Raw genomic sequence first — 6,406 nt, 5'->3', positions numbered from 1 at the left:
AAAATCCTATTCTAGTCAGGGCTGTTTGGTTGAGGCACTCAGGAAATATTGCAGGACAGACTCCCCAGAAAGGCAAACTCTTTTATCACTCAGTCTGTCCTTGATGTTAGGAGGAAGCTATAACAGGCAGAAAGGGGAAATGCAAACTCCTATAAGCCAATTTTTAAATATGGCCTTTCCAGTTTACAACAATAGGCACAGGTCAAAACAGGCAGAGAGAACCAAAAGAAATAATATCCAAAATGCAATTGTTAGTGACTACTTTAAGCACCCTCTCCCACCTCAGGGTTAGCCAGCCTGAGGAGATTTGAGATCAGCATCTCAGATGCCCAGATGAGAGCCCCGAACTTGCTGGCCCCAGGGCCAATATCACTGTGCCTTCTGTAAGCAAGAGGGCCATTGAAAAAGGGACTGTTCCAAGCTTCAAAGGGAGCCTAGGCTACCCAAACCCATAATGGCCAAGAAAACAAGACCGACGGGGCCCAAGCTCTCCCACAGCTCCCACTGGACACCTTACCACCTCCATGGAAGAGCCTTAGGTAACTTTTGAAGTGGCAAATAAAAATATTTAGTTAAAATGTGTTCTTATTGAGATAATAATTTTGTCAAATTCAGAAACTATATAAAGGTGGATTCACATTATGGATTAGAAAAGGTTATGAAATAAGGAATCTATAAGTAGGAGAGAGATGTGAAGAAAGTTATGGATGTGGAGATGTATTTTTGGTAAGGAAGGTCATAAAGAATAATTGTATAAAGGAAGGTTATAAAGAAAAGAGCATAACTGTGTATGAAAAAGGATCTTCAATTTTAAAAAATCAATATGAGACGACTATTGCAGTATGAAAAGAAAATCTTATATGGTAAACTCTTGTTCTAGAGTCAAATTACTAGGTATTTAAGGAAGAGGTAGTATAGGACAAGTCAGAAAGTCCAAGCATATCACAGATGGTCTTTGTAAGTTGTGACAAGGTTTGTGAAGGGGAATATATAAAAGGAATTTTGTATATGATTCTTAGGAATAATTAAAAGGGAACTGTTTATAATAGTCTTTCTAAAGAATGGTCCCCTCTTTTAAAACAAGGTTTTCTGGCCAGGCACGGTGGGTTGCACCTGTAATCCCAGCACTTTGGGAGGCCAAGGCAGGTGGATCACGAGGTCAGGAGTTTGAGACCAGCCTGGCCAATATGGTGAAACCCCATCTCTACTAAAAATACAAAAATTAGGGCATGGTGGTGCGCGCCTCTAGTCCCAGCTGCTCAGGAGGCTGAGGCAGGAGAATCACTTGAACCCAGGAGGCAGAGGCCGCAGTGAGCCAAGATTGCGTCACTGCACTCCAGCCTGAGCAAGAGCGAGACTCCATCTCAAAAAAACTAAAAACCAAAAACCAAAAAACAAACAAAAAAATACAAGGTTTTCTTAAGGTATTGATTTGTTCTTAATGAAATTAATAAAAATTTTGCTTTTCAATTCTATAGCTTTTTTTTTTTTTTTTTGAAAACTCAGATTCATACCTCAGAAGTGCTTTTAGCTTTTTATCCCTTTGAGAAGCCTGGCTTTTTTTTTTTTTTTTTTTTTTTTTTTGAGTCAGAGTCTTGCTCTGTCACCCAGGCTGGAGTGCAGTGGCACAATCTCTGCTCACTGCAAGCTCTGCCTCCTGGGTTCACGCCATTCTCCTGCCTCAGCCTCCCGAATAGCTGGGACTACAGGCACCTGCCACCATGCCGAGCTAATTTTTTGTATTTTTAGTAGAGATGGGGTTTCACCATGTTAGCCAGGATGGACTCAATCTCCTGACCTCGTGATCCGCCCACCTTGGCATCTTAAAGTGCTGGGATTACAGGCGTGAGCCACCGTGCCCGGCTGAGAAGCCTGGTTTTAAATATTATCAAGATAGTTCCTGTGTTGTCTTTATTAGGTTTGTGATTGCTTAACAAAAACTGAAATTTACAAGGATTAAGGTTTTTACATCTGTGTAACTTTCTGTATTGCCTTTAAAGTCTTTTGATGATCATTTTGGTTAAATAAGTAACTATCGGTTACAATAACCTGTAGTTCTGTATCAACAAAATATTTTGGGTCTCTTAACTCTTTCTGACAAATGTGAACAGAATCAAATCCTAGTTTAAGACACTGGCTTATTGCTGGGGTTTATTAAAACTATAAAAATCACAAGGTTGTAAAATCTTGCAGCTCCTAGTATCACCACTTCTAGCTGTTTTAAAAAGGTTCTTATTAGGTGCTGTTAACGAATCCTTTGGAATGTTAAATTTCATGGAGTTATTAGCTGAGCACACTTGACCGGCATACCTACACTTGTGAACTGGTAGAAGACCTCCACTACCTATTTAAAAGAACCAACATGCAGCCAGAGGTGGAAATATGATGCTGTGGGTCAGCATAAAAGCATAAATTTTCACCTTCTTAATGGTAATTTTTCTGCTCTACCATTCCAGACAGTTTTTCCTGGTAAAGACCTCTTTTGTCCCTGCTAATGGAATTCAGTAAAGGGATCTCTACCATCATTCATGTGGTTCTTACCTTTTCCATAAGCTCAGCTGCTGAAATGGCTTGCTTTATTCCTAAGACTAGTTTTACCTAGTAGCTGCTGAAATGACTTTTGGTGACTCTAAGACATTTTACTTACTACTGTCACTTGCAGGTCAGAGCTTGCCAGCTCCCAAGAGCTTCTCTAGTGCCAATTAGCTTTCTTTCAAAACAATATATAACGTTTCTCTTTCTAGTAAAATCTCCAACTTTCTCTGTTCTTCAGACATACCGAGGACCACCCCAGTCTGTGCATATGTCTCGAATTGCAATTTTGTGATTCCCAAATAAAACGTTTAGAGATTCATCTCTATATTTTATTTTGACTTTGACAGTACTTAGGCCAAAATTAGGAGTTAAATATAACAGAAATTGCTTCTCGGCCTTTTGGCTAACATCAAGTGTAATGTTTGTTCTTATCAATTTAATATCTGATATATCCTGTATCCAAGGAACAATATATTAAATGGACTTTTGGAAGTAGGAGATAGAATAGCAACTTCCTCTGTCCACTCCACACATCATCTTGGTATTGCAGTACTTCCAAAATGGTGCATCCTCCTCTGGGGGAATTTTTTTTTAAATGCTAACAAGAGATTACAAGTGAAATATGATTCATACCTATAAATAACTGCTTTAGAAAGGGGCCAGTCTTGTTTTTATTTAATTAACCACATCTACTTATAATTATACTATTCTTTAGTGTCATTTTTGCCTAACACCTGAGTGCCTTATAAGATTTTTAAGCTCTATAAACTATGGTCCATGTTTCTATGACTTTCCATTTTAGTCTAGGTCCAACAAATAATATTGACATAACATTAAATAGTTCCATGATGTGATACAAACATTTATATTTTTAAGGACAACTCCCCAGAATCCTTAGTAATGTTTTATCCAAAAAATTTTCAAGGTTTAGGGGGCAGAGGAATTTCATTTAAAAAAATGATGTGAGACAATTCCTATACTTCCTAGTCTGTCTACTTAGTCTTTAAAAGAAAAAAAAGTTCCCCATAATAAACACATATCCCTCATTGAAGTGACTTCTAATAAAACATAGAAATAATGCAAGAATTAAAACTCACCTTCTTTTACACTGAGGAGCTCTCCTCAGGCATCCAACTTTGAAGCCTCCCAAGTGCACCTGAAGGGCTCTGGTCTGATGTTCTCCTTTTGTTGGGACTGGTGAGATCACACCTTTCACTCACATTCTGCCACACCCATCTCAACTGCTTTCTCCTTTGACTGGATTTCCATTAAAAAGTCAATAAAAATAAACAGCCTATATAGGACTATAGGATTTGTGGGTGGTACTTTTGCAGGTTATATATGTTCTATCACCCCAAATTTTTCTTAGCACCTATTTTGTATAGGAAGTGTGCAAACAGTAACAATGCATTTGATGTTGAAAAGGAAAGACTTGATGCATGCAATGGTAATATAATTTCTTCAGGTTGAAAAATACAGAAAACTACTTCTTTTGATTTGTGTTTTGCATTTCATTCTGAACATAATAAAAACACAAAAAGGAAAGTTTAGTATGTATGCATTTAAAATGTTTTAACAGATATCAGCAAATAAGGATAGAAAACAAATGACAAACTAGAAAATATTTCTACTATGTAAAGTTGAAAAAGTAACTCCCAATAAGATGGAGGCTTCTCCAGAGTAGGGACTTGATCCTATCAGACAGATGTTGGTCAAAAAGTATTGAATATTTATGCCTCCACATCTTCTCATTCCTTCAGTTTATGGCTTTGATGCCACCTACCCTGGGATATTTCTCCTGACCTCCCAGGTTAAGGACCTCCCTTGTTTATGTACTTATGGCCTCATTTTGTTCTCCACAACACAAAGGAAAATTATATCAAATAATCTAATTACTTATCTAGTATTTGTATCCCAGGAGAATATGTAATTTCCCTAACTCTGTTCCCAACTCAGCAATAAGCCCCAGTATTGGTGAAGCAGATGCCTGGTCATATCATCCATTCTGGATATGCCACCACACTTAAGAACCACATCAGGGGAGTTGTAGAAGTGAGTTCCCAAAACATTTCCTCTTACCATTTCCACCTAGTCTGCTGGTTGTAGGGATATGCTTATTTTGTGGGTATACATTTTCCTGGACCTGTATTAAGGCAATTGAGTTCCAAAAGATACTAGTCCTGGCAATAACTTCAATTCCTGTTCTGTGCTTGATGCCTTCTTGTGTGTCTGTTTCTGAATGTGAGAGGCACATATCATCTGAATGTGAGAGGCACTTCTCTTGCTTTTGAGAACCTACAAATAATTTTGTATGAATTATTTTGCTATTGCTTCAAGAATCTGAACGGTTTATAATATTTTGCTTATGAGAAAAATTAGGAACTAGAAGCCTGGAATGAAAGGAGAAACAAGACACAGTGGGCGGTGAGTCCACCATAAGGATCCACATCTTCAGACTGCTTTCACAAACACATTGTCTCTCTATGTCTTTCTATAAGGCAAAGGGAGTTAAGGAGGAGGTTTATGTAAGAAGAGCTGGGGAATCACCAAGTCTGAGAAAGTTCTAAGGAAAAATCCTACATAAAAAGGAGCTAGTGCTCACTTGGTGAGAGAGCAAAGGTAAAAAACATTGATCCATTTGTTTATCTAGAAATATCTATGAACATTCTCCCTGCAAATCTGTAAAAATGCCAGTTCCTGCACCCAATTCAAGCAGTTACATGGATTTCCTGAACCATAGCCATAGAAATACTTATTGTATTTCTACATTGAAGGTATACATTTAAAAACAACTATATGAGGCTGGGCGTGGTGGCTCACGCCTGTAATCTCAGCACTTTGGGAGGCCAAGGTGGGTGGATCACGAGGTCAGGAGTTTGAGACCAGCCTGGCCGACATGGTGAAACCCCGTCTCTACTAAAGATACAAAAAAAAAAAAAAAAAAATTAGCATGCCTGGTGGCACACACCTGTAATCCCAGCTACTGGGGAGGCTGAGGCAGGAGAATCGCTTGAACCTGGGAGGTGGAGGTTGCAGTGAGCCGAGATTGCGCCATTGCACTCCAGCCTGGGAGACAGGGCAAGACTCCGTCTCAAAAAAAAAAAAAAAAAAGAAAAAGAAAAAAAAAGAAAAACCCAACCAACCAAACAAAAAAAACAACTATATGAAAGATTCCATAGATGAGTTGACTGTGATGGAGAGGGTTGCCACATAAAATATAGGATGCCCTGTTAAATTTGAATTTCAAATAAATAATGAATATAAGCATTTAATATCAGTAACTTTCAAATAATGCATGAGATATGTTAAAAATCTGAAGTTCAAATTTAAGTGGGCTTTTTATATTTTTATATGCTATATCTGGCAATCCTAGATGAAGGAAGTCTCTCTTGCCTAACTCTTGGAAGGGCAAGCAGCTATACAAAAGTAGAGGATAATAAATACTTTCAAATAGTCGTGAGTTCTTAACGACAATGAAGCAAGGCAATGTTGGCTCTTTAAATGTGGAATCTTGAAAGGCCTCTTAGACCTGAGATCTGAAGAAAGAGAAGAAACCAGCCTCATTATAACTTGGGGAAGGGGACACTTCAGAGTAGTAATTAAGGTCAAAGACCAGACAGGTAAAATTCCTACCCCGACCCCAATTTATCATCTGATGACCTTGGGAAAATTATGTTTTTGTGCCTTGGATTTATTCACTTTTAAGTGGAAATTATTTGTACCTGTCTCATAATTTTTTATGGGAATGTTATGTAAATTTGACTAGGAAGTGCTTAGCACAGTGTCTGGTACATGTTGGCCCTCGTAATGTGTGGGGGTGTGATTGTGTCTTTTATGGCATGTCTGTTTCTCAGATGATGTGTCTCTAGGT

At 38.2% G+C, this 6,406-nt stretch overlaps 1 non-coding gene across 1 annotated transcript; it reads left to right on the top strand.

Moving 5' to 3' along the window:
• The first annotated feature begins 2,918 nt into the window (after nt 1-2,918).
• LOC115935220 (U2 spliceosomal RNA) lies at nt 2,919-3,109 on the top strand. The gene has a single exon (XR_004070904.1). It is a non-coding gene; the product is annotated as a U2 spliceosomal RNA (small nuclear RNA).
• The last annotated feature ends 3,297 nt before the right edge of the window (nt 3,110-6,406 follow it).

Source organism: Gorilla gorilla, chromosome 5 (assembly GCF_029281585.2).
Source record: "Gorilla gorilla gorilla isolate KB3781 chromosome 5, NHGRI_mGorGor1-v2.1_pri, whole genome shotgun sequence".
Lineage (NCBI taxonomy): Eukaryota > Metazoa > Chordata > Mammalia > Primates > Hominidae > Gorilla > Gorilla gorilla.
The sequence above is the reverse complement of the archived record's forward strand: the minus strand, read 5'-3'. Positions and strand labels throughout refer to the sequence as shown.